The sequence below is a fragment of the Eleutherodactylus coqui genome, chromosome 8, assembly GCF_035609145.1.
Source record: "Eleutherodactylus coqui strain aEleCoq1 chromosome 8, aEleCoq1.hap1, whole genome shotgun sequence".
NCBI classification, from domain to species: Eukaryota; Metazoa; Chordata; class Amphibia; order Anura; family Eleutherodactylidae; genus Eleutherodactylus; species Eleutherodactylus coqui.
This window is the reverse complement of record NC_089844.1, coordinates 116,502,715-116,521,695: the sequence shown is the minus strand read 5'-3', so window position 1 is coordinate 116,521,695 and position 18,981 is coordinate 116,502,715. Positions and strand designations below refer to the sequence as shown.

At 39.6% G+C, this 18,981-nt stretch overlaps 1 protein-coding gene across 1 annotated transcript in view; it reads left to right on the top strand.

The window, feature by feature from the left end:
- The window catches only part of CYTH3 (cytohesin 3), a 104,900-nt gene that overhangs the window by 70,370 nt on the left and 15,549 nt on the right, over nt 1-18,981 (top strand). The gene's annotated exons all lie outside the window — the stretch shown is intronic.

Sequence of the window (18,981 nt, the reverse complement as noted above, 5' to 3'; positions counted from 1 at the left end):
AACGATTTTGTTTTGACTATTTTTCTCATCACTTAGCCTTACAAAAATAAGGTTTCGGGTGAATTAGATTTTGTATTTTTTATCTTTTTTTTTATTGATTTTGAAATTTGACATTTATTTTAAATCTTGTATTCTATCCTTCAAGCATTTTCCCCGAGTAGAAGATTCCTTTCCATCTGGAGATTCTTCAGTTAATTGAAGCGAATTTAGAGGCAGACAATCCATGCATTGCTAAGCTGCACGATAATTATTTCAGCTCATTACATTCCAAGCCACAGTAGCAGAGCTCAGCAATTTGATTTGCATCAGCACAGTTCAATATCACATACACCCTCCAACATGACCCCTTCCTTCTAGTGCGAAATGCGTGGATCCTGAGATTACTACTTCAAATTAGACTGTTCACCGATTCCTCTGAGAAGCGTTTTAACTTTTCGCAAAGAGTAGGGTCAGTAGCCCTGGGAGTTGTGAAGACCAGCTGAAGAGGAGACACTAGATAGCAGTACAAAAATAGAAAGCAAATTAAAAAAAAATCTAATTACAGTGTAGTGGGATTTGCGCGGGTGCTGTGGGATTTGGCCGGCAATGTACAATAATGACGTAGTACTTCTACACTGTGCAGTATACACCCGCGGCACTGCTGTGGTCATTTTACAAATGTTAAAGAGTTTCTTAATTGTCTTTTCATTAATTAAACAAGCCTTGTGATGGCTGAAAAGGGTGGCATGCAGTGTATGTTATGGGAAGAGCGGGCTAATTACAAAATTCTATGTCCGCTTTTAGAATAAAACAGCGGTCATTCAGTGCCATGGCGAGTGTACAAGTATATGCTGCTCTATTGACTTTATGCATTGTGTTCTAAAGATGTTTTCTATACCCAGGAAACATTCCTAATATGGCCCTTAAAGTAGACTTTACACTTAAAAGGGTTGTCAGATATTTTTTTTCCCCCCTTTTGATGAACTGTCATCAGGACAAACGAAAAAAAGAAAAAGTGGCAGCGTCAATTGGTGCAAAATTCTTCAGCAGATTTTATTCTCCCATAGCAGATAAAATAGTAGGCGATGTTTCGACCCCCCAATCGGGTCTTTGCCAAACACTCGATTGGGGGTCGAAATGTCACCTGCTATTTTATCTGCTATGGGAGAATAAAATCTGCTGAAGAATTTTGCACCTATTGATGCTGACCCCCCCCCCCCCCCCCTTTTTTTTTTGCCTGAACTGTGGGATTTGGTTCTAATCCCAGTGGCTGCTGCATCGTGACTGTGTCCTGCCCTTGGTGGGATTTTTTTCTGTGCTGTTTGCAGAACTCTATCTACTTGCTGTCATCAGGACAAGTTACTAATAGATCGGAGGGCTCTGCCGCTCGTGATCTCCACCGATCAGCTAATTCCCAGCGCTACTGTCAATGTGGTCAGCAATGAAAGCAGGTAGTGCTGACAGCATTGCGGTAGTGCAGGCACGGCTCCCATTAAAATCAGTGGGAGCTGCGCCTGCAATACCAACCCAGGTCGCTGCACTGTAGACGGCACAATCTGCTTCCTGCGCTGTCCATGGTGACAACAGGTCTCGGAATCAGCTGATCGACTGGGACCTCGAGTGGTGGAACCCTGCTAATCATCTATTCATGACAGGTCTTCACTAGAAGAAAAAAATAAGAATTCCTCAAAGTTCTGGACAGCCTCTTTTTAAGACTGCTGTCTCCCTTAATCACACATTCTTGGACATGCTTACTGCGGGAGGTAAGCTGCTGCCAGACACCACTGGCAATGCTCCTCTCCCAGTGTAAGAAAGTTTGTTAAAATCTTCATACAATTAGAAACTTGAAATATGCTTGTCCAGCTTATGATCAGTGTCTGATGGCTGGTTTTATAACGCTATTAAAATTGTAGCTCTGATTGTGTACGTAAAGAACCCCTTTTACAGATCAGTCACCTATCTCAACCAGCTTGTCAGTCATTATTTATAATGAATAATTTTGTGTTTGCTTTTCAAAAACTCCATTGTCAGTCACTTTATAGCAGGTGATTGCCTTCTGCTGCATAATGTACTAGGCTGAAGGGCCATGTTTGAGGGTCTCATTGGAGTCCACATTATTGCAAGCTGACCTGCCAGAGACCTCTACTTTGACATTTGCTTCTGCTATTTCTTATAAGTTCATCATTACATGATTGTTTTTGATCTTTTTTTATTTTTGTTTTTTCTTCACTGAATTGTGCTTGATTCAAGGCATGGATTTATAAGACTATTTTAAATTTCCAGCATTGTGTTATGTAGTACATATAGCTTTAAAGGGATTATCTGGGACTTGGATATTGATCAGCTGTCCTTGGGATAGGCCATCAGTGGTGGTGTGACTCTCAGCACCCCCTATGGATTGTCTCTTTAAAGTAGCTGTGGACTCTACTTCGACCTGTGACATCATGTTCATCGGTCACCATGGCCTAACTGCAGCTCAGTTCCTTTCAAGTGAGTGCGTAGTGGCGGTGCCTGGTATGGCAGCTCAATTCCAAAGTATGACTCTGTGCCTGGCATACAATGAAGAAGCTGCAGCACTCGCCCAAGTGCAACGTCCCTTTCAAATATCTAATCAGCAGGGGTGCCAGGGGTCAGATCTCATCAATATGAAAGTCATCGAGAACCCCTTTAAATAGGGTAATAATCAGGTGATGTTTTCAGATGCAGACAGGCCATAAGGTGGTTTTAGGGATTACTGGGTAAATGGGAAGCCAACGGTCTCCCTTGGGTGTCTAGTGTCTATTCCACTTTTTCTTTCAGAAAAGGAATACCAAAACTGTTTGCTGCTCACCTATACTGCCTGTCTAGGCAAAGATGCTTGTTAATGGAGGAAATTCAGGGTTGATAATTGCCAGCTGAATGTTTTTGGCTGTCTGTTATCTAGCTCGGTTTAGAGCTCATTTCGCAGAGGATGCCAACTACTTTTCGTATCTGTCCATTACTTTAATAAATCTTTCCTGCACTGTTGGTTAGCTGTGTCATTGGGTGATCTTCAGTGCCTACATCAAATTATATATAGTTTTTTAGTATGGAATACTCCATTGTTCTACTTCTCTAAGAAGATCTGTCAATTTTTGTACTTTTTAGAGGACCGGTCAGCTTTCCTGTCATGTCTTAGTAAATACTTGTATTCCAAATGAAAAAATTGTTTCTGCTGCATCTTTTCCTAGAACTGTGTTGTGTTTTTCCTCTGTTGTTCCTCCTAGAACATTTTGAATAAGTTGACAACTGGGAGTTACCATTCCTTTTTTCTAAGGGGTCTGTTCACACATAGTTTGTTACGGTCATCACTGACTGAATAGTGTGAGAATATATATATAGAGTCATACACTCCACTAATAGTAACACTAATTGGTCCTTATATGCCTAGTAGGAATTACCGAAGAATGATTCAACAGAGAGTTCTAAGAAAAGATGCTCCAGAATTGTTATATTATGGTGAATGCAATTGTTCACTAAAATGGACCAGTCAGGAGGGCTGAAATAGAAGCCATTTTAAAAGAAAGACAACATCGGGGACCTTGATAAACCATTCCGGTTTGTTGTAGACGAGCGATATCTGAATTCGGTCTATACCATGTCCTCAGTTTATGTATTTCTTATGGAGCACCAACTGGCCAAACCACTTAATTCATTATTAAATCAAATGTCCTTGCTTTCAGTTGCTGAATCTATAGGCTTCATCATTGTCAATATTGGTTCATCTCACAAAATGTTCTTCTCCACGGTTTAGATATCAGGTGCTCTTTGAACTCTGATCTGTACACAAACTAAAAAAAAATCAGTTTTGGCATGAGAATTGCCCATCCAATGACCTACTTTCCTTTTCAGTCTTGGGGTGCTTTTTAGATTATCGTTCAAAGAGCGAAAGTGAACGATAATCATTCAATCTGAACACGCACCAATGACCGATAATCGTTCACTTCTTGCAGGCATAAAAATCATCATTGGCTCGTTCATTTATCGTTCGGTTTAAAACGCGCTCCTTCAGTTGTTCTCATTCACTTATACACTGAATGTGAAAGACTGAATGATTCTGAACGATTTCTCATTTGAACGAATCTACAATGTATCTGCCTGTTTAAACGGGCTGCATGAGAGCGAACGAGCTAGAGAGAACATTGTTCGCTCATTCAAATGATAAATTGGCTCGTCTAAAATTAACCCTAACCTATGCCTTTGCTTTTAGGGAAGGAACTGGGGGGTTTGTTTAGTAAGTGAAGAGATTGTCCAAGAAATAGAGAAGGCAGAGCTGTCTATAGTGGATGCCGGGACTGGTCCTCCTGCAACTCTGCTCTGTGCAGTACTTGAGTCAGAACTGAAGCTACCTTGCTAAGATTGGACCAAAATTCACACGGGTAGGAAATTCGGACTGATAACACACTTGCAGACCTGAAATTTGTGCTGCGAGCGTGATGCATTTTGTAAGAAAAAAAATGCATTGCTGCAACGTACAATTTTCAGGCTTGTGAAAATCACGGTTTAATAGGAAAACCTAAAAAAAAAAATAGTATCTCATTCACATGTAGATGCAATTTCCCCCCCCCCCCCCCCTCAATAAGAAATGGGTGATTCTGCAAAAATGGCTTGTGTGAATTAACACATTGATAGCAATACACGCGATGTCTGACCATATTTTTATTAGTCAGTGTGCGTGAAACTTGCTCTTATGAACGCACGCTTAAGTACATCGGTTAATTTTATTGGTGTGTTGATGTCATGAAGCAGAATCTATCCTGTTATGTAGCAGAGATATCCTCTTACTGGCTTATCTTTGCTGCAAGGTAATTCAAGACATTTTTGTTTTGTTTTGTTCATTTTTTACAACCCTCAGCTTATGGGATTTTATGAGTCATTTCCAAGATAGTCTGTGTTCCCAGGTGGCTCCATATCCATTATCGTGAGTGCCCAAATAACTTAAAAATGAGCCATCGCCATTAAAGTTAATGGCAGATTGTCTAATTTCTTGTACAATGATACAGACCTACTGTGTGTATATACAGTATGTTTTCTTTTTCTTAATCAGTATACAGAATCCCTGGGGTTACATTATAGTTTTGCATGCTAACTTGGTTATCACTCTTATAATGAAGCTATCTTCAAAGCAGAACTCTGCATATCAGATGCTTAATAATTAAAGTTGCTTAGCAGCTCACGGCCTAAATCTGAAAGAGCTTTGTTGGTATTTTTTATCATTTTGTAAACCTTCAGGCCATTCTGTAGAATTTCTCTGCCTTCCACCCATACTCTGGTTGCATCTGGTCTATGGCTAGAATAGATTACTCCATGCAATTTTAATCACCATGTACATTAAAACATCGGATTAACATTCTCTACAATGCCTATTGGTAATAAAAACACAAAACATGGAATTCATTTGCTGTGATGAATTGAATCTTTTTAGTTCCTAGTATTTTATATGCAATTGTCATCCTGATGCCAATTAAGATTGTATGTTGAAGCCTTAACTCTATGGACAACTGGTCATTTGTCCTGAAGACCCTAAAAATGTCAACCAAAAGTAGTACAAAGTGAAGACTAAAGAAAATTAAGTAGATAATGTAGGTAAAGCAAGTCCTTACGTAAAAGTCTGCTAGAGGATGTAAATCACTTTTTATAAAAAAGGACAGTGTACCAGGAAAAAAAAAAGAAAATTGAGCTCTCCGCGCTTGGTTCCAAAGGAGCAGCCCATCCTGGTACAGGTAAAGAGCATGATAGATCGCGGAGTACTGCACTATATTGTAGAGAGGTGCTACTATACATCCACATGCACTCCAGGGGTTTACCATTGAAATGTCCATGCTGATTGACTGACTGGAGTTTCCAGTCAATCATACATACTGCAGCTCCAGACTGTCTTGTGACATTGTACATAGTCTGCTTTTGAGTTACAGTAGTTCAGGAAAGACAATATGTTGAAAATATTTCCTGAAGACATTGTAGTTTTGAGGGATCATTGTATCCTACCAATATACCAACCTTTTGATCAAGTTTTTTGGGGGAAAAAGAAAAATTTGAGAGCATTGAAACTTTTTGGGAATGCTCTAATCATAATCTACACACAAAATCTGAACAAAGTTCATGTCTTTTGGCTATAAATCAGAGTTTGAGTTGGTGAACCATTTTGCCGGTGGTGGTGATGATGTGGGATTGCCACACTTGACTTGAAATGGCTAGAGCTGTCCATTTTTTTCCACAAATATTTGGCTATAGTTGGCCATGAGATGAAATGAGGGCCATTGTTTTATTACTTAGGCCTAGTGGGCTTTCCAGTAAGTCTCATGCAGCCATGATATCTAAGATTTCTATAGAGTCTAGATCACGTGAGGTAATGATCCTCCTCCTACCCTTCCTTAGTCAGACCTCATTTGGAATACTGTGTCCAGTTCTGGGCACCCCAATTTAAAAGAGACCTAGGCAAACTGGAGCAAGTTCAGAGAAGTTACCAGGATGGTGAGCGGTCTGCAAATTATGTCCTATGAGGAATGGTAAAGGATCCGGGAATGTTTAGCTTGTGAAAAAGAAGGCTGGGAGGAGACTTAATAGCTGTCTACAGATATCTGAAAGGCTGTCACAGTGCAGAGCGATCAGCCCTATTCTCATTTGTACAAGGAAAGACTAGAAGCAATGGGGTGAAACTGAAAGGGAGGAGACACAAATTAGACATTGATCACTCTCACTGTTAGAAAGTGGTTTCCAATGAGTGGAACAGGTTACCACAGGAGGTGGTAAGTTCTTCTTTAATGGAAGTGTTCAAACAGAGGCTGGACAGACATCTATCTGGGATGATTTAGTGAATCCTGCACTCAGCAAGGGGTTGGACCCTGATGACCCTGGAGGTCCCTTCCAACGCTACCATTCTATGATTCTATGAAGTTGCCTGTTATGTAGTTGCTATTAATATTCTCTCAAATTTTTGCACAGAAAGGCTGCTAAATTGAGGTGATCTCAAGTTTCTTTAGTTATGGAAACTTTTAAAAAGCCTATCCTATATGAATGTGAAGTTTTGAGTAGCTGCATTAAATAAAGTTACACATTCTCAGATGTGGTTTCCTCTATTTCGACATGATTTTGAGAACTAACTGCTAACATTCCTCACCATGAATTTTTTTAACATGTTTTGATTGGGAAAAGTTAACAATCTACCCACCACTAAGAAAGGAAGTACTTGAGGTTGTGGAGTCCTGTGGTGCCTTATCCTAAGGTCACCTAAATGTAAACACCCACTGAAGGGACATAGAAGCTGTCTGATCTGTGCATCCTTTTGATCACTCTAATAAATACAAATATTCTTTTTCAAGGTTATTAAATGGGTAGTAAAGTTCAAGCCAACAAATCTTTTCCTTGATCTTGCTTGGTCTTATATCAAAAAGGTCCAAAGGCTAGAGAATGTAATTAACTAAAGGAAAACAAGACAAAGTTTTCTGTACGTGACCTGCCTCAAATGGGAATTTTGGGAAAGGAGGAGAGTTTAACTTGCCCCACCTCTGGTTGTTGTTTCTGCACTGGAGACCAGGCAAGCTAAGCCGGGATGGTGAGGGGTATGTAGAGATTGACTACTCTGCTTGTTTACGATGAAACGGTTTATTTCAATAATTTACACAAATTTTGCAGATTGCTAAAAGGTAAGTGTTTCTTTTATTCATTTGCACATTTAGATTTTTTCTAAGAATTAAAAGGGCAAAAATATGATCTGCTCAGTAGGCATTCCATGGGTACTGAAAGTGTTTTGATGGGTAATGATCAATTGAAATTGGTTCAAAATAATTGAAACAAATTGGGTCCACCAAGACGTTTCAAAGTGCCAGAGGTTTTAGTGACCTCAGTTAGGGCTTCTGAATGCTTCTTGGGGTTTGTCATAGACAGCAGGAGTATATAGGAGTATTGCATCAGGTTCTTTGCAAGAACAAATATGGTTACATCTGAATCTTGGTACATCGCCAATCCTGGTCCTCCTAACCTTTTACCGCTTTGGTACCAGCCAGTTCAAGTTGTGTTTATAAAGGTCCAATTATAGTTGGCCTATTGTATCAGTAACCTACAACGCTACTATTATGAGACCTGAATATAGCACTTGTTCCAGCAGCTAAAGGGACCGCGAACTTCAGGAGATCCCAAATGATGATGCTAGTCCCTAGTGAAGTAATGGCACATGGAATCTAGTATTTGTTTCCACAAAGCCAGACAATCTTGCTCAGTCCTTTGCACGGTCCCACTTCTTTTTTTTTTTTTTTAATTTTTTTTAACCTTGCTAAAGTTGGTGGGTATGGTTTTCCACAAAAATATTTAATATCTGAATGCATTTATCTACAAACGGTGATTATTTTTGTGTGTCTTTTTAATTTTTTCCATATTATCTGTGAGTTTGTATTGGTTTGGTTTGGCTATGATTTTTAATAAGTGGTTTAAATGTGCCTTCTTGTTTTCCTTATGGCCTATGACCTTTCACCTTTCTGTTCTGTGACTGGCTGTCTCTGCTTATTCTGCGTTAGGAGGTACGTACACAAACGCTTCCAGCCACACAATTTTAGTTATTCATTCACTTTTTTTCAATTTTTTTTTTTTTTATCCACAAAAAATTTATTTTGCAGATTTTAAAAATAATCACAGAATTGCGCTCTTTTAATTTTTCTTCCCCCATAATCACCATTTTGCATTTTTTTTTTTCCGTTTTAATTTTGGTTGGAAAAATCTTCCTGATTCTTCTGCCAAGCTTCAGTTTTCTAATATTAATTGGTTAACAAGCATTGCCATTTACCAGTCACTAATTGCGCGAGGGCTTTTATTGAGATCTGCAGTCATTTTGGTAGACTGAGGTATTGAGACTCCAGCCTGCAGATCTCTGAAACCACAAAGTGCCTGTAGCACTCGGGCTTATTTCTCAAAAAGCCAAAGTGCCACAGACTGTGATCCCCAGGAGGGGAAAATATAACAGTGTTGGGGAGGGGTATCCATTTGCAGTGTTTTAATAGTCTGGTAAATACATTTCAGCATAAATCCTTAATGCTCACATTTCAATTTCGCGATGTGAGTTAACACATAACTCAATCACTTAACCTAGTCTGCAGAAATAATCCTGTAAATGATTAAAAAAAACACAAAAAAACTTTGTTTCTTAGAATGTACACTGTTTTATGAAAGTGTCTGCAAAGTGTTGCTATTCCAAGGTGCCTACCTATATTTTTTGGTTTTGCAAAGATTTGGGTTAAGAAGTTTCACTTTCCTTGGCCATTGTCTTCTGTATTCAAATGGTAACGCCACATAAACTGTGCCATTCTGCCATCAATTTGCTAGATTATCCTTAGTTTACCCCTTTTTAGCCTTTTTTTTATTTTTTTATTTTTATGGTCCAGTGTTCAGGAAGTTTTCACAGTCTTGACGTTTTGCCAACACTAAAATATTAATATGATCTAAGTTTGTGTCGAATAGAAGAATAATTTAGCATTTCCTAATTTCCTTTGTTAGAGAGTCCCTAAACCAAAGAAATATTGTAAATGCAGGAGCATTGGAAGGAAGTGAATAATACTTTTTCTTGCAACTGTAAATTTCTAGGAAGTGAACTCCTTGGAATTACTTGAGAGTTGTTTGCATTGAGGTATGGTTCACATTAACCAGTCTATCTTGAGAAGAGCATGTTTGTCAGTAACCAGGGTTTGTGAGCCTTTATGTAGTGGGCAAAGCACCTATGAAATCAACGCATTACCAAACTCTACTTGAATGAGGCTGCTTTTGACAGTTGGCATTTGGAAAAGTCATTAACACAGAGCTTCACTTACTTTTTCCTTCTGCACTGTGGATGTTTACACAATGTGCTCAGTCAGATATAAACAGTACAACTCTGTTATTATATTGTATTTGTCTATAAGCGGCCTTTCACACAGGCAAAACTATGCTGCATTCCTCACGCACCAAAATCTACACAGCTTTGTGTGGAATATAAATGGCTTATAGACTGTCACAACATTGTGCTACCCTTAGAGAGGGGTGCAAAAAGATAAGTCATGCGGATTACAGTGATATGTCTGCTGTGTATCTATGCAGTAGTTTTGAAGAAACCTGCATTTTTTTAAAATAAATGCATAGAGGACTACTAAAAATAGTTGCCGATGTTCATGAGCTGCAGGCTAGCTATACCCAATCCGCCCTCTAGCCACTGATTGACAGCTCTTTGCTTATTACTGTGTATAATGAGCTGCCAATCATTGGCTGGAGGTCGGGGTGGGTGCGGCTAGACTGCAGCTTGTGAATATGCAGGCTAATTCTGTGTATGGCGGCTAATAATAAAATGCAAGTTTCTTCAAAACTACTGCACAGATACACACAATAGACAGACCGCTGCAATCAGTGTGACAGGCACTCTCAGTGAGGGCTGCAAAAACGTGATGACAGATTACCTTTAAATTAGCCTGCAATTCCTCATCAAACTCCGCAATGAGATTTGTGGGTTTTGGTGCAGAATTTGCAGTGACTGAATAAGCTTTATTTGTGTACGTAGTGCTAAATAATTCCGCCCTGTAGTGATTTGCATAGCAATAAGAATGTATCTTTATTATTACTAATCTGTTCAGAAATCCAAGTAATTCCAAAGGGTTCACTTTGTTTCTTGCAACTGTAGATACGCCATAGCATTGTATGAATTAGCTACTTGGTGTTAACATTCCCCTTAGCTTGTGTCCCTATACAGTCCGCACTCATTGGTCAGTCAAATTGCGCTACATAGACACTCCTCGCTGACAAGGGGTTTGGCATAGCACAGGATGTAATTTTTATTTATTTATTTGGGTAAGGGGAGGGTTCTCTTCCCAGCTTTCTATTTTTTTTTTCCTGCTGACAGTTGTTTTTTTTTTGTTTTTTTTTTTGCAGGACAAGTTGTATTTTTTAATGGTACTATTTATAATGTACTGAAAAACTTGAAAAGATTTCTAAGTGGAGGGGAATGGGGGAAAAAATACAATTCTGCCATATTTAGGAGGTCACAGTATGTTAACGACTAGAGATGAGCGAACACGTTCGGCTCCGCCCCTTTTTCGCCCGAACACCGAACTTTGCGAACACTTCAGTGTTCGGGCGAAAAAGTTCGGGGGCCGCCGTGGCAGCGCGGGGGGGTGCGGCGGGGAGTGGGGGGGAGAGGGAGAGAGAGAGGGCTCCCCCCTGTTCCCCGCTACTGCCGCCCGCGCCGCCGCGCATCTCCCCGCCCCCCGGCGGCACCCGGACACTTACGCGCGAACACTGCAGTGTTCGGCAAAGCCGGTGTCCGGGTGCGGATGTGTCCGTAACGGACACGTTCGCTCATCCCTATTAACGACAATACCAAATTTATTTTAGTTTCTTTTAAAATGCTTTTGTACTATATAGAATTATTTTTTCTCTGTTGCAATGTTAAGACCTCCATAACTTTATTCACTGGGTTTTGGGGTTTCTCCTTGTACCATTTTGAAGTACATACAACTTATACATTGCTTATATATATATATATATATATATATATATATATATATATATATATATATATATATATATATATATATATATATATATATATATATATATATATATATATATATATATATATATATATATATATATATATATATATATATATATAATTTTTATTTTTTTTCTTTGAGTCGGGGTGATACAAACAGCTTTGTTCTGGCGTTGTGATTTTTTTTTTTCCCTGACTGTTTACCTTGCGGCCTAAATAATGAGTTTGCATAATCGGACTTATACAGACAGTGCAACCAAGGGTTTTGAGTTGTTTACAAAAAGAAATAAAAATTTGTATTCCTTATTTGCAATAATAAAACTTTTTCCCATTTTGCCTTTGTGGAAACATGCCAGTTATCTGGAGCAAATGGCTTGTATGGTTTGCTCCACACTTAAAGATTTTTAGACCCTTTTTGACTCTCCTGACAAGTGGGGATATGGCCTAAATGTGCACAATTTTGGTGCAATTTTTGACGTAAACAGAGCCCGCTAAAGTTTCTTTAAAGTTAAACTAGACGGTCTGAATAGTCGATAGATTTATCCTTTACCACAGCTACTGGATAAACCTGGCACATTTTAAGACTGCCTAGCCTGTTTACACTGTCTAATTATTAAACAGTATTTATATTAGTATATTAGCCCCATTGTCAGTAAAATGTAACCTAGAGGTTGTAAGTTTTCAGAATTTTCCTATAGTCACTGTAATTAACTTTATTTAAATGTGACAATAAAATGGTACATTTTGACCATTTTTATCTTGTTTTAGCTGAAAATGAACATTTGCTCATTTGAGCAGCACTCGTAGAAATCGGAACAGCAGTGCATGAGATGGCAAAGAGGGATGGAAGATTGGGGAGAAGCCATTTTCCTTCTCTCTTCAAGTGTAATGCTGTGTATCAGGCCAAGCTGTTCAGCATTAGACTGAGTGATGTTTGTCCTTGTGGTGGCTGCTCTCCATGCATACCCTGCTGGTCACTAAATTCTCAAAGGAGATCTATCTGTTTTGGGGGTGGGTGTAGAAATTAGCAAAAGTGGTCTTCCAAATGCATGAATAAATCATGCGATGTTCAGCTTGCATTGTGCTTTCTACAGGCGGATTGAGTTACGTTTAGCATTGTCACTGCTACTTTCTAGCCCCCTGCTTCATTTAACACTTTAGAAAATCAATATTTGGGTCCCTATAGACTTTCCAGATGTCCATCAAGACAAATGGAGCGAAAGTAAGATCATCCATAACTATCAATCTAGCCAGAAATGATCTTCTGTCTGTGAGAAGATGACATTGGTAAAGTCTAGATCTCCGGCTTCCACTGTTCTCCACAAAGAAAGGGCTTTATATTGTACTATTGTACTGTCTGAGATTACACAAAGGGGTCATAGGGGTCTGCCACAGTGAATGATCTGCAGTACCAGATACAGCCCATGGAAAGAAGGGGTGCCATTTCTGAAATAAAGTAAATCCTTTTTACTAATTTACTAATCCTTGATAATGCCTTTAAAGGGGGTATGCCAAGATTTTAAATTGCTCCCTAACTATAAGGTAGTAGGTAAGTGTTGGATCAATGGTTGTTCGACTGCTAGGATCCCACTGATCATGACAACAGTAGTCCATATGAATGGCCCGATGATCAAGCATTTGGGCTGCGTTTTTTTTGGCAGTAACATAGTATGCTAGGCTGAAAAAAGACAAATGCCCATCCAGTTCAGCCTGTTTCTGCCCCCATCTCCCCCTGCCCAAATGTTGATCCAGAGGAAGGCAAAAAATCCTAATAAGGCAGAAGCCAATATGCTCGTCCGTGGGGGAAGAATTCCTTCCCGACTCCATAATAGCAGTCAGAATAATCCCTGGATCAACACTCTTCAGAGAAGGTTCCCTCCTGACTCCATGTCCGGCTGTTGGAAGTTCCTCCTATCAACAACCCATTAGTACCATAGTGGTGAATAGAGTACAGTGCTTGGACCCAGACATAGATGATAATTATCGACTATTCTATGGATAAGGGATAAGTTAAAGTTTTGGCACAACCTCTTTGTATATGTTTGAACTCTTTCAGGTTGTTATAAGACTAGTACATGTATACAACAGCTTTCTTGTTTGAAGACACTATAATGTCTTCAAACAAGAGGAGAGCTGTAGCAGTCCACCCAAAGATGTAATTGCTTTGAGTCCATAAAATTAGTATTGCTGCTGTTCAGGTGTTTAAGGTTTTTAATTGCCGTGCAACATTTCTGGTATGGTTACCCTTCTTCAGGCTTATATTGAAGTCAGAGACTGACAGAATGAGGCTCAGAAATGCCAGAGGGAAGACCTGAGTAGGAGAGGCCCAAGTGTGTACCAGCCGGATTATATTCCTGCTGACGGGTCCCATACCTAAAACGTTGCATGCTAAAAAGAAACTGTACACCAATATCTGAAAATGTTATTGAATCCACAAACCATTACATCTTTTGGTGTGTTGCTCTACATCTACATGAACTGGATTATGTGGATAATGGTCAGCCCACATATCTTGCTGATGAGCTTTTCAGTCTGACACACGTATATCTAGAACTATAATGACTTTAACATGAGCTGTATATTTCTGTCACATTAGGTTTTCTCCAGGGTGACAAGGGAGCGGTGTAGTCATTGTGGCTGCCTGTGTTTTCTCCTAATCGCTTATTTTACCTGAATAGCAGATCTGTGCTTGCAGTATATAGAGGTTTTGCTGCCATAGAAGATAAAGCAATGATACACAAATTAATCCACCGTCTGTCATCTAAATCCCTAATGGATGTTGAATTACTCAGCCATGACTTCCATTCTCTGTTCTGCGCAGCAAATAAGTAATGTCATTAATGGGGGAGCCTTCTTTTATTAAGCCTTGCATTTCTAAGGTACATGCCTTAGCAGATAGACTTCGCCTCGGATGACTTTTATAAGCTAAAGTAATGATTGCATGATAGAAAGATGCCAAGTTCAATTGTGTAATTTGTATACTTACACCCATTTCTCCACTGTGTTGCTACAAACTGGCCGTTTGCTGCGCAGAGACCACTACTGAGCGCATGCACAAAGTGAAGAGGACTAGCCTTGTTATGCTCCAGATTGGCGCCGTTTCTGTTTTTTTTTTTGTTTTTTTGGGGTTTTTTTGGACAGCGCCTCTAAGTGCCATAGATTCCCCTTTCTTCCAGGAGATCGGTGAAGGCCGGGGTTCACAGACTTCACCAATATATGCAGTGAGTGGCCAGTTTATGAGCGCGTAGCGAAGAAACAAGAGGCAGTATACAAATCACACATTTGAAATCTGCATCCTTACCCCTATTCGTTCATTGCCTTAGGTTATTGGGGTCATCTGAGGTGACGGAGTCTCTTGGAATATGTCAGTACAGCATATGAAATTACAGTAAGAGACCTCATTCCTAACTGACGGTTCAATATGACTGGAGGGGACATTATATCTATGATTGATAATGGTCTGTACTGGTGGATCGCACGGAAGCTATCTCCATTTCATTATAAGCTTCCATATCCGTGATTCATTTCACTACTCAGCTTGTTTGCTTCTATGAAATTTAATTAAAAAGACCCAATTAGATTAAAACAATCATGTTATGGAGTTGAAGACTAATTATGCTGTACTGTCTGCCCAACTGGTGACCTACAAGATGGATGGATAGATGGGACCCATCGGAGGCTTCAAGAAGGACTCTGGTGTGACAAGAAATCCATGTATTAGGTTGTTATTTTTTCCAATAGTCTTTTATGATAATGTGTTCATATTAAGTCATGTTAAAAGGGTTGTCTGTTGCAAACAAAATTTTTAAAATTTGATCCAAATGAGTTAAAAACAATAAAATGGTACTTACCCAGCCTCTGCTCTGGCGATCCAGCTCTACAGCCCCACGATCCTTACGGTCTGTGTGGACAGCATAAGTCAAGTGACCGCTGTGTACCAATCAGATGCTTCAGTGTCACAATTTGGAACTCCTGGCATCTTGGCGCCTAGGATTTGAGCAGTGATGCCAGGATAATGGGTGGTGACACTGCAGCCCTTATTTGCCAGGCAGTGGTCACCTGACTTCCACTGTAAGAATAGACTAGGAGGATTGAGAGTCTGTAGTGCAAGGGCTGGGATGCAGTGACTACTGTTTTATCGTTTTTAAAATTGGATCCAAAAGAGTTATGTCAGTGAGTAACAGGACAACCCCTTTAGCTATGAATGTTGGCATGAGGTGTTCTACTCTTCTGCATGGTGTTAATACATAAAATTACAAAATGGCCTTGTTATGTAAATCTGCTATAGGTTGCAGCCATTGCGCTCCAGACAATAGATGTCTTTCTGGGCCTATGGCCTTTCTCCTATTGAAAACTCAACTGAAAGCAATTATGTATCTTGTGTGAGACTTGGTTCACATTTGCATTAGTTCATTTTTGAAGGCAAGACTTGGGCGAGATGCAGCATTCCTAGTCTTGGTTCTCAAAAATGATGGAACCCTGTCGGAACTCCTTAAGGTCAATAAGAACCATTGATGACTGTTTGGATCTGTAACGGGGTTGTAGTAATAAACTGAAGCTATGATGGTAGTGTGAACATGGTGAGATTTCGAGAGAACAAAATGATCAGCCTCTGCTTGCACAAGAGACACATCCATAGACATCTGCGGACCTGATGTATGCTAAAAGTATCCTCTGGTATGCATTCATACAGTATGTGGCAGCATACCTTTTTTCCCACATTGTACTGTAAAATCTAGTAAACTGTGCTTTCCGATGCAGAGTATTCGCCTGGGAGATTTTCTGTACATCGCAGTCCTGGTGTAAACAGAGCTTCATGTTGGGACTTGTTTTCACTGCTGTTGGGCTCAGTTAACCATTTCCGTTTCCCTATGCTCATTGAGGAGCTGAGAAACAGAAATAAAAACGGAGAAGTAAACGCTTCCATTGTTCTACCCATGGAGTTCAATGGGTTAAAAAAGTCTGTTCATTTCTGTTTTTCAAACGGAACAAATGGTGCATTGGGCTGTGCTATGTGTTAAAAACGGAAATGGCATTAAACAAATATTTACTTAAAAAAAAAAAAAACTATTGAAATTAATAGGGAGGACAATGGAAATGTTTAATTCCGATTTTCATTTCAGTTTCTCTGCTCCTCAAATGGAAACTGAGAGAACAAGCCCTAATTCCTTTTACTAGTTCCCCTATTTGTCATGTATTACACATGTAGTGTTGAAATTGGCAATTCTTGAAAATGTGACTACTTAAAGGGGTTGTGCAGGATTAGAGAAACATGGCTGTGTTCTCCCAGAAGAATTATCACTCCTGCCCGTGGGTTATCTGGTATTGAAGCTTGGCTTTAGTGAAGTGAATGGGGATGAGCTGCAGTAGCACACACAGTTAGTAAACAGCTTTGCTGCGTTTTTTTTTTTTTTTTACATTTTCGGTTAAAGTAGCCAGGCTTTCCTATTTCTTGGCAAACTCTTTAAAGTAGACATAGAGATGAGATAAATGATGGGACAACTCTCGCTCTCCTGGCTCCCCCATAGACTTTCATGCTTGGTTAGGCCAAGAAGGGGGAAATAAAACAATGGCCAGAATAAAGCGGGACACGTACGCATGAGCTTTTTTTGAGGGATTCATCCAAATTTATTGACCGTGCACGGCAAGCTTTATTTACAGTTAGCAGTAAAGTCACTGCATAGACACATCCAGCTTCTCGCTGACTATAATGCACCCTATAGCTGTAATTGAAAGGGTTGGTCTCTGGAAAATTGCTCCATTCTTTCCTTGCACTAGTTAGTATTTAACACATCCCGCTTGTGTTTCAAATATTTGATATCACATGAGAGGTAGACCTTTTTATGGTTGAACCAATATTCGCAAACATGAATTCAGTAAGAACAAACCACCCACATGAAGGGGAGATATTTTGTCGTGCCCACTAAATGGCTGTCTCTATTGGCTTCTCTATTGCTCTTTTTAAGTAGGATTTGAGAAGCTTTCCTTGGCAGATGATGTGCAGTTGTCCCTTAGGAAATTGTAATTCTATTTCTCCACTGTCGTATATGCCTACTTTTTGTTCCACCTTTGGAGTACAGCTATTATACCATTTTAGGGGGTAGTTTGTATTGGGTCTGATACTAATGACTTGACAAGGACTGACATTGTTACCACACAAGATGCATCTGGTTCATTCATACATTTTACGAAACTTATTTGTAGACCCTTATTGTCTTCTTCCCGAAGGAGTATAAGTAAAACAATAGTATTCTGCTATGCCCTTCCATTTGCTAGTATGGTGTGTGATATATCTAAAATGCTTTTTTCCTTTTTTTAAGCCGTTATAGGACCCTAACCTTTTTGCAGCCTGTGAGCCACATTCAACTTGAGTATTGGTTGGGAGCCATGTTAAACTCAAGAACGAAGTTGAGATATAGCTTAAATATGGAAAATTAAAAAATTACAAATTTGTGAACTTTTGCATATATATTTCAGTGCAAATTTGACTCTCGTAATCTACCAGTCAAATTGGCACTGTTCAGTAGTTAGGAAATAACCGTAATAATGTCATGAGGCCATAACTCGGAAGACCTATGACGAGCACTGGCTGGGGTTCACTACCCTAAAACGAGGGCTGCGTTCTTATTACCATGTTCACACACCTGTTTTCTCAGTCTGTCGGGTCCATGTATTTTTTTTGTTAAACATTCACAAAGTGTTTCTGCCATTCCTAGAATCTGCGACTTAATTTTTGGCAAGAAGATATGTGACCACATTTTTTAAATTATTGGGCATGTGAATGCCCACTAACTAGCTTGCTTGTTGGTGTGATTAGATTGCCTTCAACACTTCATTTTTATTGCCTGTAAGGCTCCTCTTAGACGAGCTGATTCTCGTTTGTACGAGAGTGTGACGTCACCGCTAGATCGCTCGCTCTCGTGCAGCCTGTTTAGATTGGCAGATGCATCGTTGGTTGGTTCAAATGAATTAGCGAATGTGAAAAACTGAACGAGCGCTGTTTAAACTAAAGGAAAAGTAAGCAATGGCTTTTAGGCCTGCATAAAATGAACTATGAGCAAAAAGCGAACGATTTCCGTTCATCGTTCAGTCGGTAGCTCACATTTCGACAGAACAATTATTGCTCACTTTTGCTTGTTTGAACGACAAGTCAGTCTAAAAGCGCCCTAGGTATTGTAACATTCACTTTTAGACCATGGCTCTAGTACAAGGCAGTAGTATAATGAGTTATATCTACACTGAATAGCCCCTTTATTAGTCACTGGCCATTTCACAGTTGGCGCTTCCTTGTAAGTTTAACACCGGACCCTGGAGTGCAGCATAAAATTAAGTGACTAATTTTTCTGTGGATTGGTTTTGGTGTAAATCCACATTAGAATGGGAAAATAGAGTGATCGGAGTGAAGTCTAACAAAAATTGGTCATCTGTGCTATAGTAGCCAGGGCCAGTATTTCATACGCTGCCAACCCTGTAGTGTT